At 43.1% G+C, this 23589-nt stretch overlaps 1 long non-coding RNA gene across 1 annotated transcript in view; it reads left to right on the plus strand.

The window, feature by feature from the left end:
- Positions 1–16657: 16657 nt before the first annotated feature.
- LOC309335406 overlaps positions 16658–23589 on the plus strand; it is a 35327-nt gene continuing 28395 nt past the window's right edge. Inside the window, exon 1 of the long non-coding RNA XR_014153479.1 lies at positions 16658–16829. This is a non-coding gene — a long non-coding RNA (uncharacterized lncRNA). The remainder of the gene's footprint in view (positions 16830–23589) is intronic.

A 23589-nucleotide genomic window follows, 5' to 3' on the forward strand; every position in this document is an offset into this window, starting at 1 on the left:
ACGGATATGACGCACCCGTTCGAAAGCGAGGGCGGGGAAGAAAACAGGAAGAATAACATTGCCGCTCTGGCCTTGCCCTCTCGACTCCTCCAGTGCACCTCCGGCTGCTCAATGCGCCCCGCACCCCCGCTCTCTGGTCAGGTCGCGCATGCGCTATGGGGCCGTATGGGATCATCTTCCGTTCCCCAGCTCGCTTGGGGCTGTGGGATCGCGAGTTCAGTTGAGGCGTCTCAAATGGACGTCGTTTACATCTCTTCAACCCCCCCCCTCCACGCCCACGGCTGTCAGCATGAAACTGCCCCCACCCATCCTGTGTTTTCCTACGTCCCCGGCTTCCTTTTCCTACTCTGGTGAATCCATAGCCCCGCCTGACGTCATCGGGATGCCAACTGCGCTGCGTCCCTTTCCCGCCCTCTCTGCGTCGCCTCACAGGAGGACGAGAGGGGCTGCGTTGGACTGCGCCAGATCCACGCAAAGGAATGTGCCGATTACGTGTTTTAACGCCCCCGGCCCTAAAGCCTCAGAGTCCTCCAAAGCACTTCACTCACTGATCTCTGAGGGGCTTAGCTTCTGGGGAAACGTGAGCCCATGATGTGCCTGCACACGTTATGCGTCAACCTTGATGCAGAGAGCCAATTCTAACTACAAAACAGAAAGGCGATGCCCGCGCTTGTGCTCACACTCCTGAATCTGCCCCCACAGGGATTATAATCCCCCGAACCCAGTATCCCGAGTTGGATCTTTGCTTCAGACAGACAGTCTACCCTCTAAATGTCAACTGGCCAGTACTTCCCCCCCTCCGGGGGTACTCAAGGATACACAGTACCGGCACCTTTCTTTCCAAAATGTTAAAAGTGTGGCATTTAACTGTAAACTGTAACAACTTCATGGTGAGTATTGGCAGCTTTTTTCATTAAAAAAGCACTGGAAATTATTATGTTAATTAAAACCACTGTTCCTACAGAGTAGTCAGGCCATCCTATGGAAGCCTAGCTAGGCAGGCAAAGACAAAATGCCCCACAAGGTTCAAGAGTGACAGTTTACTCCAATGTACTTCATACAGCATTAGATGATCATCCCTGAAAGGGAATTAAACCATATGATGTGGTTTGGGGATTAGATTATGCATGAACAAGCCTTGTTTCATAGCACACGGTTATGCATGTTTACTCAGGTGTAAGTGTGCATTGGATGGCAGCCATTTATCTTCCTGCCCACATCTTTAATTTTTAAGGCAAGGATGGGGAACCTCTGGCCCCCCAGATGTTGGTTTGCAGCTCCCATCATCCCTGACCAATAGCCATGCTGGCTGAGGCTGATTGAAGTTAAGAGTTCAACAACATCTGGAATGACACAGGTTCCCTATCCTTAATAATCTAAAACGGCATAGTCAAAACATGGCCTTTAATTATTTTCCCTTCCTCTTAACTGTACTTAGAGAGGCTAGTGCACACACATTACAGAGGCTAATGTGCACGCAAAGCCCATTATTGCAAAGTGTATCCTAAATCCCTGAAACTAAACTAATTCCAGAGCCTCACCAGATCTCCTATTGCTGAAACCCTATTTGTTCAGGTAAAAATAACTCCTCGTTGATTTCCACTATCATTCCACTGTCCCCTAAATCCCCAAGGCCTAATTTAACAGAAATATCTGAGAAGAGAAGAAGACACTTGGGGCCACTACACGGCTGTGCCATGTTCTATAGTGTAATTAGCTCTGCAAAGCCAATAGATTTCCTTATAGCACATTCCAGCTAATACATCAAGGGACGAATCAAGGGGGAGTATGAGCACTTTCTGGTTCTCTGTTGAGCCCCCCTAATGTACAGCAGGAGCTTCAGTTTAGACTGGCTACCCCATTTACTAGTCCTTTTATATTGAAAACATGCTACTTTGCACCAATCTCTATCAACATGATGCCACCCCCCTTCCCCATTTACTGTAGTATGATGACTTCCCCCCCTCTATTTAAGCTGTGTAGTCCTTCTCTATATAGCCTTGTATTATGCTGATGGGCTTCCCACTTCTGTCTCATTTCCTATAAAAGTCCCATCTCCCACCCTTTAGCTAATTAAGACTGCAATCCAATACACACTTACATGAAAGTAGGTCCCATCCAGCTCAGTAGTGCTTACTTCTGTGGTGCTTACTTACTTGTGTTATAAGACAGCAATCCTAAACACTAGGGCATAAGTCCTATTGAATTCAGTGGGATTTCTTTCTGAATAACAATGCTTGTAAGTGGGCTGCACAAACTTCAGCAGCTTGCAAGGACTGTCATTTTTCAGATGAGCTGAGGTTGAACTACTGTATCATACGAGTTGGTCCAAATTATTGTTTTCCTGTTGCCAGTGCTCAATAAAAATAAATCCTCACACAGCATGTAGATACAAGTTAGCAATGTCTGGAGTTGAATATTTATAGTATTTGACGGTTGCAGAATGTTCAGCAGGCTTCCCTTAGTACTGGAGCAACCCAGGCACAATAATCACAGGCATCTTCCAGATGCCTTTAGAAAACAACAACAGGGAAATGGATGTGGGTTTCATTTTCCATTCTCATTGTATTCTGAGCAGTTGGGGTGAGGGGGTGAATTTCTAGAATCTGCTTCAGTTTAAAAAGAGTGGCTTCATGCAGCATTCCCTTGCTGCTTTGCCTTTTTGGATTCAATTCTTTACCACTGTCTTCCATGTGGGGCACTCTGATTCCTGTGCTGTCTGTCAGAGATGCAGAACATAAGCGGGGGTGTCATATTTTTCAAAATGTGATTTAAGCCAGTCTGCATTTTAAGCCTATCTATGAAAAAACTGGTCTTTAGAAAGACAGATTCTCAGGCTTGCATGCATCTTTATTTACTATAGATTGGCATAAGGCTGAAATTGTATTCATGCTCTCACCTGGAACTCACTTCCAAGTAGACATATATAGGAATGAGGGTACATTTACAAAAATAAATAAATGTTGGAACCTTTTTCAGGACTAGCTGACAGCATCCTAAAAATAGATTGTGTTTGGTTGCAGATACTGCCATTTTGGTTGCCTATGTGCATACCTTGCCATTCCTATTGTTAAGCCTGCCTGTTTCTATTCCAAGTTCTGTTTCTCCCAAATTACAAAAACACACACATGCAGACATTGTATTCTGCTAGGACAGCCTTCTACCTACCTGCTGCCATTTTTAACCTTATTCATAGTCATCTGCCTAGCCTTAGTACATTAGGGGCTAGTCCATACTTGCACTTGTCCCATGCCTAGAAAGCATTGGTCCGAGAGGCTTTCCATTGGTCCCACAACTTTCCCAGAGAAAATCCACTCTTTAACTCTAAATCAGAGCAAAATGTCAATCCGGGGAAACCCCAAAATGCCGTTTGCTCTGAATGAGAGGTAAAGAGCAGTTTTCCCCAGGGGAAAGCTGCAAGAAAAGAGGAAGTGTGGCTAAGCCCTCAGCCTACATTGCAGCAGTTCACTTCCAAACACTATCCAGCTCAGCTCCCGGTTTTCTCTTCTTGTTTGCTTACGTAGCCCAATCTTGGCCAAGAAGAATATGTGGGCTAGGAATATTCCCATTCCCTCTAGCATACTTGGGATAGTGCCTAAGTGTACAGGAACTTCCTGTTTCAGGGCAAATAACCAGCAGAATGACCTATATTGATGTGGAAGCCTATGATGCAGTTTCCATGCTCTTGCTTTCATTGAGTGCCAATTGCATTAGCTGGACAGTACTAGGGATGGGATGATACCTAGAAGGAGAAAAGGAAGTGGCAAAATACACTTGGTGGGGCATACTTGGGACTGTAGAGGAATGGGGAGTGAGAAGAAATGTTGGATTAGCTGTGAATGCCATTTCCTAGGGTTGCTTTTCTGCCTGACCCACGGAAACGTAGCAAGTGGTTTCCCCTGGAAAAATGAAAATGAACTATTGGTGAAACAAAAAGGTAAAAATCTTAATCCTTGTACAACACAGTCCTGTGCATGTCTGCTCAGAAGGAAGCCCCATTGAGTTCATTGGGACATGACCCCAATTAAGTAGGAATAGAATTGCAGTTTGTTATACAAAGGAGGAGCACTGTAAGGTGAAAAGGTGACAACCCCATAAACATCAAGAAAGTCGGGTGACATTGCTTGTAGTTTTTTTGTAGCACAAACTACTACAGCAAATAGCATTATTAGGGATAATGGGGGGAAGAGAGAGACAAAGCATGTGTTGGGGTAAAAAATATGTTCTAAATGATTTGTGTAGGTAGCATTCCACAGCTTTACAGCCAAGAGATCAGTTGTACTGAGCAATCTGACAGATTGGAGAAGACTTTATTCCTAAATTCATGTCTGCTGAACCTATGACTGTAGGTATAAAACAAGGAAGAGTGTGTTTGCAACACTATACAGGCAATCTGCAACACTCTCTCTACTGTGGCTGTCTGGCACTGCACTGTATCTTCCCTCCAGTTCTTTCTTCCTCCTCTTCTTCTTCTAGAGGGTGCACCTTGGCCTCTTCAAACTGGATGTTGTCTAGTCCTGAAAACCACTGTCAGTTTTGACACTTATTCAAGATAATATGTATGTTCAGGGCTGTTAGTTTGCCAGCAGTTTCTTTTGCTGTATTGCATCTTTCGTATCACACTTAACCATGAGCAAAGAACATACACAAGGAAAAAACTTTTAAAGATAAGAGCTGTAATTAACATCATAAGACTGTAGAAACAATCATATGCCCCAGAGATTTCCTGTCATTCTTGTCTCTCACCCACCCCCATTGCATTTTTAAAGCAGTATATTTTGTTGGCTGTTGAATGAAAATTAATATTCTGGTCCTTCATCTCGTTATCTATATGTCTGTTAAAATGGCATCTCTGGGTTGATACAAAGCACTTGTAACATAAGCAGCAGAAGACTGACAAAAGTGATGATTATCTATGTGTCTTCATATATTTCTCTTAGGGGTTTCTAGTAGTTTAACCAAACTGCTAGCTGATTAATACTTTTTGTAGGCCAGAGAAATCATTCTTTAAAAAATATGGGATGGCTTTTTCATGTAGTTTAAACATTTGAAACTAGGAAATGAATTTTACTGAAGGCAAACAATATTAAAGGATGGACTCCTAATGCACACATAAAGGGGGGTAAATCCCTTTGAAAACAGCAGAATTTAGAACTAAGCGAACGTGCATAGGCTTGTGCTGTTGGGCTGCAATCCTGCACACTCAGCTGGGATTAAGAGCAACACGGTGAATTTATGAGTGAATATGCTTAGGGTTATGCTCAACAAAAGGCTCTTAAATGGAGGTGGAGCAATTCTTGGTCTAGTTCTCTGGCTTTTCTAGTCAGGGACGTACCTAGTGGTTGGTTAGGTTGGCCTCCGCCAAGGGGGCAGGTCAGGGGAGAAAGTGCAAAAATTGTGTCTCTCTTTTTGCTTTGACTGGGGAATCTGGGTGCTGATATGGGCCGTCACAGCAACCCTGCAGAGTCCCCTCCCCAGTCCACCAGCAGCACTGGTGGTTAGTTTGCACAATGGGGCTCCCAGTGAGGACACCACTGCTTGGCACTCCATTCTCATGTGGTGCTGCTCCCCACCCTCCGCTCCTCCTCCTTGCCCCAAGAATGGCCTTTCAGCTGATATGGTGACTGAGAAACATTAGGTAAGGCTCTTATTTTACCACAGCCGAGTCACTTTTCCTTGGTTTCTTTGCCGCCTTGACCAATTTCCAACATGCACACTGCTGCATGTTTACGCCAGAGAGCAACAGCCATTGACTTAAGTGGGGTTTACGTCTGAGAAAAGTGTGCACTGGAGCACAACCTCCAAGTTGGCGCATTGTCAGAAGTAACAAAAAGGCAAGCAAGGTGTTGTCAGAGGTTTCTGCCTCTGGCTTTCCAGATTTAAGTTGCAGTCCTGTGTACTGGGTTTTTGGGGAGTAAGCCCCTTTGAACTCAGTGGGATTTACTTTTGACTAGACATTTATAGGATCATGCTGTTAAATGCCCAGTTTAAGAGTCATTTGTGATTATTGAATTACATCATTTCTCCTCCTGGTGATGGGTGTGTGTGTGTGTCAATACATCTCCTTGCCAGGGGTGCAAGAGACCAGGGTGAGGTGCGCAGATACAGCTCCTTGCCAGGGGCACAAAGGAGCCTAGGTTTCTAGTAACCTGGGAAGCTGTCTCATCTAGCTCAGCATCCTCTAAATACCAGATAGGGTAGTGGCTCTCCAGGATTTCAGCCAGGAGCCTTTCCAAGTACTACCTAGAGTTGGCAGGTTGGGGATAGAACCTTGGACTTGAACCTTATAGGAGGAAAAGCTGCTTAGGTAGGGGAATGATTTGCAGTGAGCAACCTATAGATGGAGGAATGGCTTCATCAGCCCTTTGTCTTCTCCCCTGCTACAAATAACACCTTCCTGAAGTATTGCATCTTAGCCTGGCTGGACAACTGTGTGAGCTGAGCTTGGGTTCCTGGATCTTTTCAAGTTTCCAGGACTGGGTATGAGCAAGTTGCATGGGTGACCCATTCCAGCTACTGGTGATATTTATTTAATTGCATTTATATCACACCTTTTACTCCAAGGAGCTCAGGGCAGCATAGGTGGTTCTCTCTGCCCACATTGTATCCTCACAACAACGTTGTAGGCTGAGAGATTGTAGCTAGCCAATGGTCACATCCTGAGCTTCGGGACTCAGCGGAGACATGAGACATGCTCCTTGTCCAACACTCTAATCTTGTACTACATAAACCGCTTAGAGGTTTTTGATGATTAAGTGGTATATTAGACAAAGATACGGCTAAAGGGAAATATCCATGGTCTAAACAACACAGTGAGTTTTGGGTCACCTTAAAGACCTACACATTTAGTGTGGCATAAGCTTTCGAAGACTACAGTCTGCTTCATTGTTATGGCTAGAGACACTATACCCATGACTGTGAGTTGATGGGGAATACCAGTGAAGAGTGGTGTTGTGCTCATTGTCCTCTTGTGTGCTTCCCATAGGCATCTGGTTGGCCACTGTGAGAACAGGGTGCTGGACTACATCATTTGATCCAATGGGGCTCTTATGTTCTTCAAAATATCTTGGATAGCTGCACTAGGAAGAGACCTCTATGTGGGAGACACTATCACTTTAAGAGGATTATGCTTAAATGTATTGCTTGTGGGATCCAAAAACAGCCTTCAGTAGGAAATGATCTGGGGGCAGTGACTATAGTTTTTCTATTAATGCTTCATTTTGTAAATAGTTAATAAAAATTGGTTTGCTGCATTTTGAACCCTGATGGTATAAATACAACTACCTCTGGCTGAGTTCTGCTGGCATCTGAAGCAAGACAGTACAAGGCTAGACAAGCCATCATCTGACTTGGAATAAGACAGAGTTCACATCTTTCTGTGATAGGGTGGAGCTGAAACAACTTTAAGAAGTTCTGTGGCTTTTGCTGCTGCTGCATTTTCACCATCCGGGCGACTGGCTTGGAAGCCCTCCAAGTGGTTTAGGAATATGGTCTTCTGTGATTACATTCTGTTAGCCAGAATTGGTTGTGATCATTCATTTCCTGTGTTCAGCTGTTATGCAATGTTTCTGTGTTTTGATGAAGAGGTGCTGGAGGAAGTGAGCATTGTTATAGTTAGTGGGAGAAACAAAAGCTTTTGAACTTCAAATTTCTGGGAATAAAAAAAAAAAGTACCTCCTACTGTTTTCTGGGAAAAGTAGACAGAAGAAAACCTCTCATTCTACAGTGTTGTGCAGAACTGTCATATGCAGTTCTTGGGAAGTAGTTGGCTAAAATCTGCACTGTTCTTTCAAAACCTTTGGCAGCAAACCAGAGGACCAACCAACAGCATGAGGAACAAACTCTGTACCAACAAACATCATCCCCAACAGAAGACATTCTTGTGTTACATTTTGTAGTGGGGGAAACATTTCCCTCCCCTTGTAAAGAAAATAAATGGTGTGTAGGGAAGGTGTTTCCTTCTGCTGATGCAAATGAAATCAAATATATGCTTAATGCTTACAGTGTATTTGAAATATTGATTGCCCTAGATTGCTGAAGAATTCAGACTCATCACATAAACTACAGCTAGGTGTGATGCTAATATGCCATTGATGGCTTCACTCCATTTAGAGAAAGTATAAGGAAGCTTTCAGTGGAAGTTGTGCATCCTCTACGTTTGGGGAGCTAGTCATCACACTGTTTCATAAATCTCGTCGAAATTAAATTTGGCCATACAGTTCCTATGACAATTTCTGAAGAGCAAGCATGCAATGTGTAAGAATGTGGATGGGGTGAGAAACAATACACTACTTGCAGCAGTTTTGTGCAGCCTCCGGGACCTTGACAGATAACAGAAAACCTCAACCTTCCTATTAAAAATGGTCCTTGTGGATTTAGATACCTGGCACTTGAAAATAAGATGGCAAAATAGATTACAGGCTTAGGTCATCCTCTATCCTGAAATCAGTTTTATAATTATGTGAGTGGTTTCTTGGTGGTTTGAGCCTACACAGAGATGGCTATGGGCAGAATTTGTGCATTTGCAGGGGGTTGAACTAGATGACCCTTGGGTCCCTTCCAACTCTACAATTCTATGATTCTATGGTGAGAATGTTCACTTCTCCAAGTTCACTTTGAGATGTTGGTGTCATCCAGAAGGAAAGGGGATGGCAAAGATACAGGGGCTGAAATAAGGGGTGGTGGTGGTTAAAGGGCAGAAACACAGTTTTGAATGTCACCAATGTAAAGGTTGCAGCTGAGGCCATGAGAATGAATATGAACTAAGAGATACTGTAGACTAGTGTGGTTGCCGCAGGGCCTCTATGAGAAATAGATTGGAGTAGAGACAGTAACAATGTAAGTGGTGAGGCCATAAGCATCAAAGCAGGCCACACAATTGGAAACCTCTTGAAAAATATACCAAGGAAGATTGTCATTACCATTTCCTCTTATTTATTCATCTAATCAATTCATTTATAAATCACTTGCCACGAGGCACCCCAAGATGATTTATGATGTAACTTACATAAAAAAGTTACGTAGATTAAAACAATTGCATATATTACTAACATGCAGCTAGTAAACTGAAATGCTTTTCATTTCTCGCTTATCAAGGCTGTTTCAGTAGCCTTAGAAATGCCAGGTAAGAGTCGTGGCCATGCTTGGGATTACTGCCCCTGCTGTAAGATTTTTATTATCTATTTTTTTAACAAAAAAAGCAGAGTCGTCAACTCCCATTAACCAAGCCTAGTTGTGTGTCCAGCATTCTGTGCTGAACACTTTACCCTCATTTATCCCATGATGTGCAGGAAGGCAGGAGACGGGAGCAATCTCCCATTCTTGTTAACGGGAATTGTGTACCTCATTCTCTGTGCATTGTGCTGAGAATGAACGGGGAAAGACGTGTTTGGAATCAGCAAAAAGCTTCTTCTATTCAGCTGGAAGAAAGCGCTGGCTAGAGCTGGCGAGTAGAGGGAAGAATTGGAAACAATTGCTTAAAAAGAGAATCGGTTGGATTTCTCCCCAAATTTCTGCTGAGGCAATGACAATTTGGAAGTGTTTTGCAGCCTTGCTCCCAACCTGGTTGATAACCTTTGTGTTGTGTGCAATAGTGCTGCTACCAGCACTTTCATTGGTACGTCAGTTTTTCATCTGTGCTAGCTAATGACTAAAACAGCCCCGGTAACGCAGTTGCTTATTTTCCAATATAATTATTTCTGAGCACTCCTACATTTGCTGCTTATCCCAGGGGATGGGCTCTCTGCTGTGCTGCTTTGATAGAGCAGTCCTTTGCATTCTTCTACACCTTCCCTTCAGGTGTGGCAAATCAGGTTGGCAGCACTGCACTGTTTTCAAGCTCTGGTGGCATCCCACCCCTTCTTCTTGGCTCTTAGGCTGGCTCTGTAATTAAGCAGGAGGTGGCAGGTAAACACTGACTTGTACACCCCTAATGATGCTACCTTCTGCCTTGACTGAAGACCCGAGAGCATCCTAAGCATTAATGAACAAAGCCTCACAATGCCACTGAGAGCAAAAGCAATGGGGAATTAAGGCCCTGTTTACTTGAGCTGTTTGTGAGCAGTTAAGAGCAAAACCGTGTCATTGTGCAGCAAAGGCAATCAGAGAGCCACTAATACAGACTCCAGAGTGCATGCTGCTCACCCAAAAAAATATGTGAAGTGCTGCATGTTATTCCAACCAACGTTAAAAATTTAGAAGGAACCCAAAAAGACATCTGGTTAACTTCTTCAGGGTGGGACCTTGCTTCTCTCTCTCTCTCTCTCTCTCTCTCTCTCTCTCTCAGGTTTCTTTATTTGAAACCTATGATCTTCAGGGAAACATACTGGGATAGTTACCAGCACACCCTAGACATGGATGTGATAGGCAAAGCCAGCAATACCACAAAGATGGGTGCCATGTCAGATTTCAGGAAGGGACTGAAATCCAATGGGATGTGGGTTTCCTAGAGGCATCTGGGTGGCTGCCTCTGTGGGAAGGAGGATGCTGGCAGAGGCAGTTTTAGGGTGGCACAACCAGTGCGGTTACTCTGGGCACCGTGCTGCAGAGGGTGCCAAAACAATGCTGTAGAACAGAGCATGAAAGGCAGAGGGTGCCGAATTTTAGCATCGTCCAGGGCACCGCTGAAATTTGAAAGCTCAATGTCCACCACTGATGTAGAACCAGATGGACCTTTGGTCTGATCTAACGAGAACAGCTGTCATATTCTTATGCCAGTTGAATTGCAAATATTTATTGTGATTTTGCTTTTTCGTGTATCTCACAGTACCTATGGGAATATTATCAGCATAAGATAGTTACTCTTTCCCTCTTTCTTGAGAAAAATCAACCACCAAGGGATTTGTCTCTTGGGACTAGTGTATGGAGGAATTGAATATTGTTTATAATAGTAGTTGCACATCATAGACATACCACTGTGCTTGCCTGAGACAAAGATGCTCCTGAGGGACAGTTCCATGGGTGGTTGTATCCAGAGCAGATTCATTGCAATTAATGAACGTGGCTAAGTTTGGTCCATTGATTTCAATGGGTCTGCTCTGAGTAAAACTTAGGTGACCTGAAGGGGGGGGGGTGATGACTGCCCCCTGCTCAATATTGCCTCTCATCATGGGCTATGTTTGTTCAGTACCATGAAGCACAGCCATTAATTAGAAACATACTGGCTTTTAATGCCTTATTGCTGTTACCCAGCATGACATCATTTTCGTGGTTTGATTGGTAGAGCACTGGCTGGCTGACAGCTGTCTTTAGGTCATTGGCATCATTTATCTCATTCAGTGTTTTAACGCAATGAAGACCCACAATATCTCTGCTTTCCCATCTCTCTTCTGCACAGCAGCTGCCAATTACTACTACACAGGTGTTCAAAGAGAATCTAAAGGATTTCAGATTTAAGTTTTGCCCAGAAGGTTTCCCCTCTCTTTCTTAAAGCAATTTGGTTTGCTAATCTCTCCAGTACAGCAATTCTAGGCCTGAGGCACATATTTATTTTCCTTTAATAGTTTCAAAATTAGGGATACCCAAAGCGGTGATTTTATTTACATCTTCTTTTGTCTGTCCTCCCCAACTCAACTTCTGGGCTGGGGTTCAAGTTGTATTTCTGTGCAGAAGAAATACAGGGCAAACTGGCTATCCACAGAGGTCTCTTGTATTCTGCCTCTCAGTTCCTCAGGAAGTGGACCAAACAGAACCTTACATATAGGGGCTGCTTCCTGGGTTCATCCTTTAGTTGAGATTCCTGCATTGCAGGGGGTTGGACTACATGATCCTCAGGTCCCTTCCAACTCTACAATGTTATGATTCTACGATCAAGGAAAAGGCAAAATGCAAAGCTTCTGTGTAAGCAAATTAGTCTGAAACATTAATTTATCCAGGGTGCAAGCAGTAAAAAATCACCCATTTCTTCAAGATGGGTGTGGATGTGGGGAAGAAATACTAAGTATTTTTTATTATTAAGATACTAAGTAAAAATTAGATTGCAGGATGGTATGTTTTAGCTATATATTAAATGTGGCACAGGCATCCCCTTCTCCCTCTCCCGCTGAGAGGAGCAGATTTCTAATATGCATGCATTACCTCTCATTAGGAAACGAGCATATTTAATGCTGGGTAGTTCTTTGAACTGAATGACTGCAAAAGGAGGGATGTTTTTCACTTTGAAGAGTTGCCATGATTTCAAGGCAACACACTCCTGATCACCTTTTGAGTTAATCTCAATCTGACATGAGCAAAGGTGGGATGCTTGATAGTTGGAAAGAGCAGCCAGAGTTGAGAGCAGAGTTTGGCAGTGATGTGAGCCAGAGGAAAAAGCAGCAAGCTGGAGAGAGTGAGAGCCATGTTTGATTTCTGTTTGAATCCAAGATTGTAGCTATGGGGAAAATAAGGCAATTTTGGGGTGTTAATGCCTCAAACTCCTCCATCGTAGGCTCAGGTTGTACATGTAAATCATATATCATAAAGACACCGCAATCTCTTCTGTGCCTCATTTCCAAAGGAAACACAAACCCTGGGTAAGCGCCTGGAACCCCTGGAATCTTGCGCTGTTCAGAGACTGGGGTGGCGCACAACTATACTATCTCATTGCCAGCTGCCAGTCCAGGTGGCTTTTGTACATAGAGTGGTAGTGGTGGGGTGCCATTTTATCCTCAGGCAGCAATATGTCTTGAGCTGGCCCTGATGCTGCAGAAGCAGCTGCCAATGTGGCTGTATGCCTTGGAATTCCTGGGTGTCACCACTGGGTAGAATTCAGTACAATGCTAAGTGGGGTTTGCATGCAGGGAAGGAGGTCTGTTCACACAAGGAGACTCCCTCCCCCGATATGCACCCTCTGAACCTGTCCAGGGGTTCCCCCATCCCTCAAGAGCATATTTAAGGTCCACAGGAGGGGGAGGACAAAAAAGTTCTGTTGTGCGAGTGGACCCCGTTCCGTATTCCCAACAACTCTTTTGAATCCCACCCACCAGGGAGGAAAGAGGAATATGGAGTCTGCTATAGGCCCTTGTGCATGTGCCAAATTATCTTTCAATGATAAAATAGGGTCTTACGATGAAGAAAATTGTATCTGAACCTAAGATTAAGAGTAATGATGCTATTTTACCTGTAATCAGAATAAAGGTGTGGAGAGGTATTAATGTACCTGTGACATATGTTCCAAGAGCTACGTTGGTGAGACTGAGATGGGGCTGCTTCATCCATTCCTGTTGTGTTCCGTCGCTCCTTTACACAGTCAGATCTGAGTCTGATGTGTAGTTATTCTGATGGCCATCTTCCCCTCTTCCAGTGGCCAGTAAAGACATGATGGACCCTGACCCACACATTAAATTCTCTCCTGATAAGCAGTGAAAGTGCACCATGGGTGCCAACTTGGAATAAAATATGGGGGGTAAGCACTTGCACCCCATTTGAATGGCAATGTCCATTACCTTTGGAGTGTGTGGGCCCCTCAAATACTTTATGGGGGTGCTGCTGAAGGGACCTCAAGAGTTGGCACAATGCCACATTGAGTAGAAGTCTGAGTTTGGGTAACCAATTCAGATATATACTAATTTTTTTAATACATCTGAATTGGTTACCCTATTTTTATCCAGTTTACCTTGATTCCTAAAAAGCAGAGAGGCTAAGCTAATGATGTTCTGAATTGCGGGGGTGCAATTAGTGCCAGCACCGTCCGTTAAGAGTTTGGGTGTAATCTTCGATACCTCCCTCTCCATGGAGGCGCAGATTGCAGCTATAACAAAGGCGGCATTTTTTCATCTCCGCCAAGCTAAGCAGTTGGCTCCTTACCTCTCTCGCCCTGACCTAGCCACTGTGATCCACGCGACGGTCACCTCCAGACTGGATTATTGTAACTCGCTCTACGTGGTGCTGCCCTTGAGACTGACCCAGAAACTCCAGCGGGTGCAGAATGCCGCAGCGAGACTCCTTACGGGGTCTTCGCTGCGAGATCACATTCATCCGGTGCTATACCAGCTGCACTGGCTCCCGGTGGAGTACAGGATCAGGTTTAAGGTGCTAGTTTTAACCTTCAAAGCCCTATACGGCCTAGGACCCTCGTACCTACGGGACCGCCTCTCCTGGTATGCCCCACAGAGGAACTTACGGTCTTCAAATAAAAACATCTTGAAGGTCCCAGGCCACAGAGAGGTTAGGCTGGCCTCAACTTGAGCCAGGGCTTTTTCGGCTGCGGCTCCAACCTGGTGGAACGCTCTGTCACAAGAGACAAGGGCCCTGCAGGGCTTGACATCTTTCCGCAGGGCCTGCAAGACAGAGCTGTTCCACCAGGCCTTTGGTCAGGGCGCAGCCTGACCCCCTCCTTTGGCAATCTTTACAAAACTTTGGTTTATGGTTGCCATCAATTTGGATTTTAATTAACTTTTATAATGTTTTTATAATGTTGCACTGTTTTGGTGTTGTTAGCCGCCCTGAGCCCGGCTTCGGCTGGGGAGGGCGGAATATAGATAAAATTTATTATTATTATTATTATTTATTATTTAAGCAGAACACACCAATAGCGGTTCCAGGAATAAACTTTACAAGGTTGGTTGTCGTTATCTGTGGCTTCTGATAAAAATACAAATGTGCTAACCTGAGGTTATGCCTTGAACTGTAACTCCACATTCAATTCCTCAGAATTTCACCAAAGCCGCCGCAACAACAAAACAGTAGTTTAATCAGTGATTGCTAAAGAAAACAATGTGTCACATCCTGAGAATGTAGGCATCAAGCTGCCAAATCCCTGTAGGTGGGCAGCCAGCAGTGCAAGTAGGAGAATGCAGTATTGATATCTGGGAAGGAGGGTGAGTCAGAGAGTTTTCTAGAAACAGGAAGTCAGGAATCACTCCTCCTCAGTCCTGCCCCAAAGTCTTTTCAGCTGCAAAGCTCACTGGGGGCTCATTTGTTTCATTGGTCCCGGCCTCTCGCTAGCCCCTGTAAAAGGTAGGAGGTATCTCTTACTACCTTTAGGCTCCTCAGCAGTTTGTAAGTGGAGTTTTCCTGTATCCTTAAACCTGCCTGCTTTGTTTGCATCTGTTACTCCCTTTTCATTGCTCTGCTCCAGGCTTCCTCAACCTGGGCCCTCCAGAAACTACAATTCCCGTCATCCCTGACCACTGGTCCTGCTAGCTAGGGATCATGAGAGTTGTAGGCCAAAAACATCTGGAGGGCCGAGGTTGAGGAAGCCTGCTGTACTCTGTCCCATCCTTTCCATTGGTCTCTCCAGCGCCTGATCTGGCAATGCCCCTTGTATCCCTGTAAGCTCCTAAAACAGAGTTCAACTTCAACAGCTGGTCAAAGGAAACTCTTCCATCTGAAACATTTGTTGGCCAAATTTGTTGGGGTGGAGGAGGATTGTGCATGTTTGGTCTCTAGGCATTGTCTGTCACGTCAGTTTGATGCAAATGCATCATTCTGGACAGATGATATCTTTATCATTGTATTCCAGTAATTTTATTCACATTCTCATGGTGATTTTTTTGGTGGGACTAAAATTGTTTTTTTAGTCTATACACATTTTTAAACAGTGTTTTATATATATGTTTGGTGTTTTCCAGTGGTATAGTCCCAAGTGGTTTTTAGAAAGCATTGCTAATATAGAAGCATTGGCAGTACCAAATTTGTAATGTGTTTGAAAGTAAAATTAACATTGTCTAAACAATCAGATAGGACCTACCGTAGCAACTAAGGCCTTGGTATTTTACCTTGGGTCCACTACATATGGGATGTGGGTGGCGCGGTGGGTTAAACCACTGAGCCTAGGGCTTGCTGATCAGAAGGTCGGCGGTTTGAATCCCCGCGATGGGGTGAGCTCCCGTTGCTTGGTCCCTGCTCCTGCCAACCTAGCAGTTCGAAAGCACGTCAAAGTGCAAGTAGATAAATAGGTACCGCTCCGGTGGGAAGGTAAACGGCATTTCCATGTGCTGCTGTGGTTCGCCAGAAGCGGCTTAGTCATGCTGGCCACATGACCTGGAAGCTGTACACCAGCTCCCTTGGCCAATAAAGCGAGATGCTGCAACCCCAGAGTCGGCCACGACTGGACCTAATGGTCAGGGGTCCCTTTACCTTTTTACCACTACATATAAGCTCATCTGAACTATGTTGTCTGAAAACATCTCTGTAGGTGAGGTGTACTATCCTGACAATTTCATTAGTCTGAAGATGGGCAGGTGTCCCCACATTGCAACCTGCCACATAAAAGCATAGATGAACGAAAAGCTTAACAACTAGCACTTGTAATGACAGCATATAGTTGATAATCCTTACCATTCTACATTGCTATCTTCCACCACTACCATGATTCCTGGGGAAATTCCTCAAGCCCTTGGGCCACTGTACACTTTCTGAGCAGCAAGAAAATCTAGCAAATTGCATCCTTTGGCACCAGGGAAAAAACATTTCCCTTTAACCTTCTATGTCATTTTAAATCTGTTTGTGGGAGAGGGGTGTTACTGGTTTTATTTTATTTTTTATTATGTATTTTGTATTCTCATTTTGTATTTTTATATTGTGAACTGCCCTGTGATCTTAATCAATAAAATCCTTCTATTTCCTCCAGCAGTGCTGTGCCCATTTTGGGTCTGGGGAGTCACTTTCTTGCCTCTTGCTACAAAAGCAAGCAAGCAGAGGCTCTTACCTGAAAGAAAGAAAGAAAGAAAGAAAGAAAGAGAGAGACCTTTATTCATGGAATGAGCTGTACAAGCTCAGCAGCAGACAGAGTGCTGAGGGGTCACGATTCAGGACTTCAGGAGCAGGGCAAGAAGTTTAGAACTCGACGGAATCAATGAAGATGTCCCAACAAGTTTCCATGCCACGGCTGCCAAGCTTTTAAAGACGAGGTATGGCATGTTCACTTGTGAGACTTGCTTGCTTTGCAGGACTGTTGGGATGGCATATGCATGCTTCATCAGGGTTGGTGATTGATTGATCAGTGGGATCAAGTTAGGCATTACTAACTCAATGAATGAGTATTTGGTGACCTAAAGTTATAATGACTGGGAGCCACTGATAGCTTTATCCTCTGTGAATTTGTTCAATGTTAAGTATGTTTTGTGTGACTAAGTCCTTCCCTTTGTCTGTCTTGAACCTTCTGCTAATGAATTTCATTGGACAATTCAAAGTTTTGGTATTATGAGAAAGGAAGTAAGAAAGGCTCTCCATCTAGTTTCTCTACATTATACATAATTTAACTTCTGTCATATCCCACTTACTCACTTTTTTCTGAGCTAAAAAGCCCCAATTGTTGTAGTTTATTCTCATGGGCAAAGGGTACAGCTCCCTAATCATTTTCCAACTCTAAATATTCTTTTTGAGGTGAGTTAACCAGAACTGTACATGGTACTCCAAGCATGCCCATATCATAGATTTGTGCTGAGAGTGTTATGATTCTGGCAATTTATTTTCAGTTCTTCTCCAAGTAATCTCAGGCATAGAATTGGTCTTTATATAACTGCTGCACAATGAGTTGACATTTTTCATTCAGATGTCCACTATGACACAAATATATCTCTTCTAGTTTGTAAACACCAGTTCAGCTCCCTGGTATGCAGACTGTTTGTAGCTTCTTCTTCTTATTATTATTTTAAGGAAGACTGACCATTTCCTGTGTCTTTAAGAAATTTTGGCTTGATGTCATCAGGAGCTGGTAATTTGTTAATGTCCTAGGATTTAATATTTTGTTCTGTCTATTTGCTTCAGTTCTTCAGACTTCCTTCCTGAGAAAGTCTGTTCAGGCACAGGTATCTGACCTACTTCTTCCACAGTGAAGGCAGACGCAAATAATTAATTCAGCTTCTCTGCAATCTTCCTATTGTCCTTCAACATACATTTCTCTCCCTCCCTTGTCAGTTAGTAATCCTGGTTCCTGTTCCTCCTGCCTCTGCAGTATGGAGATAGAGACTGCAGGGTGCCTGAGTCTGCATGTCCTTTTCCAGGCAAGTGCTCAATAAGGGACTGTGGGCCTTGGAAAGGAACTGGGCCTAGTGGATTGGCTTACCACCTGTTCCTTATTTAAAGGACTGGTTCCTTATTCAATAATACTAAAAATTTAAAATTGGATAAGGAACCCTTCCCTGAAATGAGCAACAAGGCCTGGCCCAGCCTACTGAGTTAACCATGTGCATGTTTTTGATATTAATTTTTTGTATCTTTGTTTTATATCTTATTATGATTTATGTGGAAATCCTTTAATTTGGTTGTGTACTTTTTGATGTTTTATTTGTTGTTTGTGACTACTTTTGCTATGGAAAGGTGGCACACAAATAAAATTATGTAAGTATGAAGGACATCAGAGTTACCATTCCAAGTTGACTGTGTTACCCAGGCCTCAAACCCCTCTTCAAGAGGCAAACAGAGATGTTTAGTGCAGCATAGGCTCCTGGGATTGGCAGGCTGCATGCAACTATTGGAATGGTCAGGTCTGGTATAAAGACTGGTACCTTGGTCTGCCTTGCCCTGGTCAATAGACCAGGTTCCTGAAATCATTTAGGGACCCAAAGCACCATCCATGTACAAATTTGGGTACAGTTGCCCTTTGCCCTAAGTAGCCTGCCCTGGCATGCTTGCCTCTTCCTTCTTCCTGAAGATGTTTGCTCTTACATTTTCCCATATTAGGGGAATATGTGTTAACCGCAGACAGAGTCTTGAAAATACCATGAAATTGTTCCCAAATTCACTTGATTTGCAAGCCCTCCTCTGTGGCAGAGGCTTCTCACAAACTAATGTCCATGTGGCTTAAGCCAAACCGCACAGAAATTGTTCTGAGGATGCTGAGCCTCACTTATTTTCAACCACATGTATATTGTAACATGGAAACATTCTCTATGGCTTTGAAATCTTCCACATCTTGTTAAATTGTCTCTGCAAAAGGTCCTGTGGTTTTGACAAGCTTTTGAATGTGAAAGTGCTGGTGACTGCATCCCAGGCTAGGCAGAACGGAATTCTTGACTGAAGGCTTAGAGATGAGGAGCTTTAATATGTCTGGAGTACCTGCTCAATAGGGGTCAGCACAGACCACTACATGAAAAGCATCTCTGCTTGAGCCATGTGCCCTCCCCAGCAAGGAAGGACAGCTGGGTTCCTGTGTAGGCACATTACAGGGGTTCCAATCCCCCAACCCCCCATGTAATGTGGGGATGGCCAATCAGACACATAAAACAGTTTGACACTGGGAGAGATGAAATGTACAATGGCGACTGATGCCAAACCAGATTATAAACTATTGAGTGAAAAAGAAAAAGGAAAAAGAGCATTTGAATGATACTCTGTCATCTTAAAAATACACACATAAAACTGCATTTTCCTTTTGAGAACTATAATTTTATGAATGAAGAAGCAGAGCAGTCGGATTCCTAGCCAGCTTAAATATACATCTGGAGTACATCTTATTGTTTCCATTAGAAGCAATAGCTCTTGAACACTCAAAGGATGGGCTTGCTAAAGATACCATCATTCTGTATACAGGCAGATGAAATCAATGCCAGAATGTGATCCTTCACCCCGTCTAAGAGATGGTTCTTCAGGATCAACAATCCAAGCAGGGGCATCCTTGGCCCAGTCTCCCCCCTCCCCATCCCTTGCCCCTTCCTTTTCCCAAATACTTTGTTTACAGAGCAGCTGGGCATGATGCAAAGGAAAGTGAAAGTGAGACTCCAAACCCTGACCATCTTTCTTTGTTCAGAGGACATATAGTTTTTATATTTTATACATACATTACATTTTATACATACATTTACATATTTTATTTATTTCAAATATGCTTAGCCCACACTTCATCAGATGATCTAAGGGCCAGTAACAGCCACAAAAACCTAACAGTATTATCAAACTTCTGTTTGTTCTATTTATTACTTCTATGACAGTAATAAAATACTTAAAACCACCAATTTCTACATACCGATAGAATGGGCAAAACAGTGTAAGGCTGATGGAAGCTACCTAAATTCAAGCGGTTCAAGCAAGAGGAAACAAGTGCGGTTTTCAGTTGGTGTCAAAATATACAGAAGGTTTGTAACCAAGGTTGTTTAAAATAGAAAAACTGCATACACCCAAGAACTACAGATTTTTTAAAAAATATCTTCGATAATTCTGTGTCATTATTTATTTTCATGTTCTGTATTTTATTTTATTTTTGCATATAAATAAAAACCCTTCATAAAAAGAGGAAAGGGACGGAGCGTTGGCACCAGCAGCAGCTTCAAAGGGAGGGAGATTCCCACACAGAAGGGCCTTTCCCATATAGCCACATCATATACTTTACCCAACACCAGCACACTCAAAACAGCTATATAAATCAGCCTTTGCAAATCTATGTCATAACCCTGTGCCCTGGGTCTTTTGAGCTTCTGGCAATGCCCCTGCACCCGAGGGGCAGCCTGTCTCACTCTTAAATGTTTGAAATTATTTCCCTAGACCAGTTGGCCTCACCCTTGGGAGCTCTGGAATAGCGCTAGAGCAGGGGTAGCCAATGTGATGCCCCCCAGATGTATTTGTACATTACAACTCCCATCATCCCTAGCCAGTATTGCCAATTGCCAGGAATTATGTGAATTGTAGTCCAACAACAGCTAGAGGCCACCATTTTGGCCCACCCTGGCTGGGGACCATTCAAATTGATTAATTAATCAATACAGTTTTCTTCCATGCTTTACCACAGTCCTGTCTGCACATAACATTTTCAACCCTTCTTTTTAAAGCCCTCCTTCTTTTCAATGTCTGGCAAAAAAACAAACAAAAAGGTATTTATCTTACATTCTCGATCATCTCTATATTTTAGTAAGTGTGAGGGATTGTATTGAAGCCACAACAATCATATCAGAAGACACAAAAAGCTCAACATCCCCCCCCCCAAAAAAAAAACACCACCACCAAAGAAATTGGATCAGTGTCGTTCTGAAAGTCAGCAGCATTTAAGGAAATAAATGTCACCCACCTTTGTAGCTCATGGAATAATTTTATGAAGCCTCACAAACTCTGAGTGGGCTGTACCATTTCAGAGCATAGTCAGCTGCCTTCTACTGAGTGAGAAGAGGGAGCGGGTGGCACTGTGGTGTAAACCACTGAGCTTGCTGATCGGAAGGTTGGCAGTTCAAATCTGCGCAATGGAGCTCCCGTTACTCTGTCCCAGCTCCTGCCAACCTAGCAGTTCGAAAGCACGTCAGTGCAAGTAGATAAATAGGTACCGCCGTGGTGGGAAAGTAAACAGTGTTTCATTTCGCTCTGGCTTCTGTCATAGTGTTCCGTTGTGCCAGAAGTGGTTTAGTCATGCTGCCCACATGACCCAGAAAGCTGTCTGTGGACAAACGCTGGCTCCCTCGGCCTGAAGCAAGATGAGCACCGCACCCCAAAGTCGCCTTTGACTGGACTTAACCGTCTAGGGGTCCTTTATCTTTTTTTAATAATAATTTTTATTAAATTTTTCCTTTTACAAATTCGCCATCTCAAACATTATTCACAAATTTCAACTTTTTGGACTTCCACCAGCTTCTCCACCAATCATCCATATTTTTCATTTTTACGCATTCTCTATATTTAGGGGTCCTTTATCTTTACCTTTACTGAGTGAGACCATTAACATCTATAAGTCTACTTTGAGTAGAACTAGTACTGGATACAACCCATAATTTGGGATGAACATTAGAACTATGTTTTAAATGTCATCACTAATTGAAACAAAAACTAATATACAAATCCTTCGGAGCACAGAATTAAGGCTAACTGTTGTAATATCAGCAAGAGACTAAGTGCAATAGCACTTTGAATATGTTCAATATATCAAGCACCATTGTCTCTAGATACTCCCTTGTTGTAACACTGAATAATAATGATTTTTTGGTCATGTAAACTTTTACCTCTTGAGCATAAAGCTGAGTCATCACACAGACCATTAGCTTTATCTGCAGTAAAATGTACAGTCTAGTGGGAGCCCCCAGGCCCATATGGTTTCACATCTGAATTGTTTTAAGCCATTTAAGTAACAACTTGAAACAACCTTCCTTTCCCCATATGTTGAGGAGTGTTCCTATTCCCTTGTACAAAGCAACTCCTGCCAGTCTTTGAAGAGCATGAATCTGTCTTTGATCTGCATGGAAAGAAGTGGCCCAGTCTTATGGTGGCAATACAGCTCTGTTTCTTTTACAAGTACCTCATCCAGAGAACATTATTTATGGTTGCCAAACATTACTGATCTTCATCAGGCCAGATTAACTTGAATTTATGCTATGTATTTCCATTCAGACACTAAAGGAGCTTAAAAGGGCTTATTCTTATCAGGCCCTCTTGCAACAGAGCTAAGAATGTGGGGAAACTTAATATTTGTGATGCAAATTAAAATAGTTGGGCAGGAAGAAGAAGCCATTGTTGCTGATCCCCAGATTTTACCATAGCTATGAAAGTCTCTTCTAGCTATTACTAAGCACATTTAGATGGGCTGTTGCTTTTTATGGATTCACTTGGTAGAACAGAGTACAGGAGAACTCTAGATTTAATTGACCAAATGCTTCTCTTCATAGTTCTATAAATAACCTCAAAGAGACAAACTACATATTATGCAGGAGATTCGTGATTTAGTACTTCTTCACTTGAAGGGCCCAGACATTTTTGCAATTATGCTACCCACATTTTTCTACAACTTAATATAGCAGAAATCTATAAGCATTGTACATGAAAGCAATAAAAACACATCTACTACATTCAACAAAAGAGTCCTAAGAGCTAGATTAAAACAAAATGCAGCTGTCTATCACAAATAAACTCCAGCAGTGTACAAAACAAAACAAAACAAAACAAAACAAAACAAAACAAAACAAAACAAAACAAAACAAAACAGTAGTGTGGGCTTCACCTAACAGTCCTGTCAGCAGAAACACTGTACAAGGACTCCACTTGCACAAAGGGGCTTTCTGCCCCCCTCAACTGCCCCCATTCCCTGAAATTGTCTTGCGGGGTCAGGAGATCCCCCAAAATAGCATGCATGGGGGGGATTGTTCCATTTGGCAAGCTGAAATGTTTGCGCAGATGGAAGAATTGGAAGAGTGTGATGTTAAATTACCCCCTAAAAGTCAGAGTGCAGGGAAGCATGTAGATTCTTAAGAAATATCTAAATGTCATTACTGTCTTGACCTCACAAATTACCAAAGGGAAAGGACATCAGAAGGACGGTGCTGTCACTGAGAAGGTCTGCTTCCATGTTGTCACCAAGTGATAATGCACTGAACATGGTATAATCAGCAGAATCTCCTTGGAAGATTTTAAAAATCTGTTCGGTCTGTCTCAGAGGAGGCACAATGCCCTTCAGAATTGTGAGGGGGGAAATAATACAATATGTTGTTGTTTGGTCGTTTAGTCGTGTCTGACTCTTCATGACCCCATGGACCAGAGCACGCCAGGCACTCCTGTCTTTGCTGTCTTTGATATAGAGATATCAAAATGAAAAGATTTATTCAATCACATTTTAGATTACCTGAGATTCCTTTTACCTGAGGCTCCAAGAAATCAACATTCTGATCCACAGAAATGAGAGACAGTAGAGGAAGACCTGAAGTTAATAAAGTATGCCTTAACTGTAGAGCCATGTTAGCTTTATTATTAACAGAGTGACTT

This window comes from Podarcis erhardii, assembly GCF_964252035.2.
Source record: "Podarcis erhardii genome assembly, chromosome: 2".
NCBI lineage: Eukaryota > Metazoa > Chordata > Lepidosauria > Squamata > Lacertidae > Podarcis > Podarcis erhardii.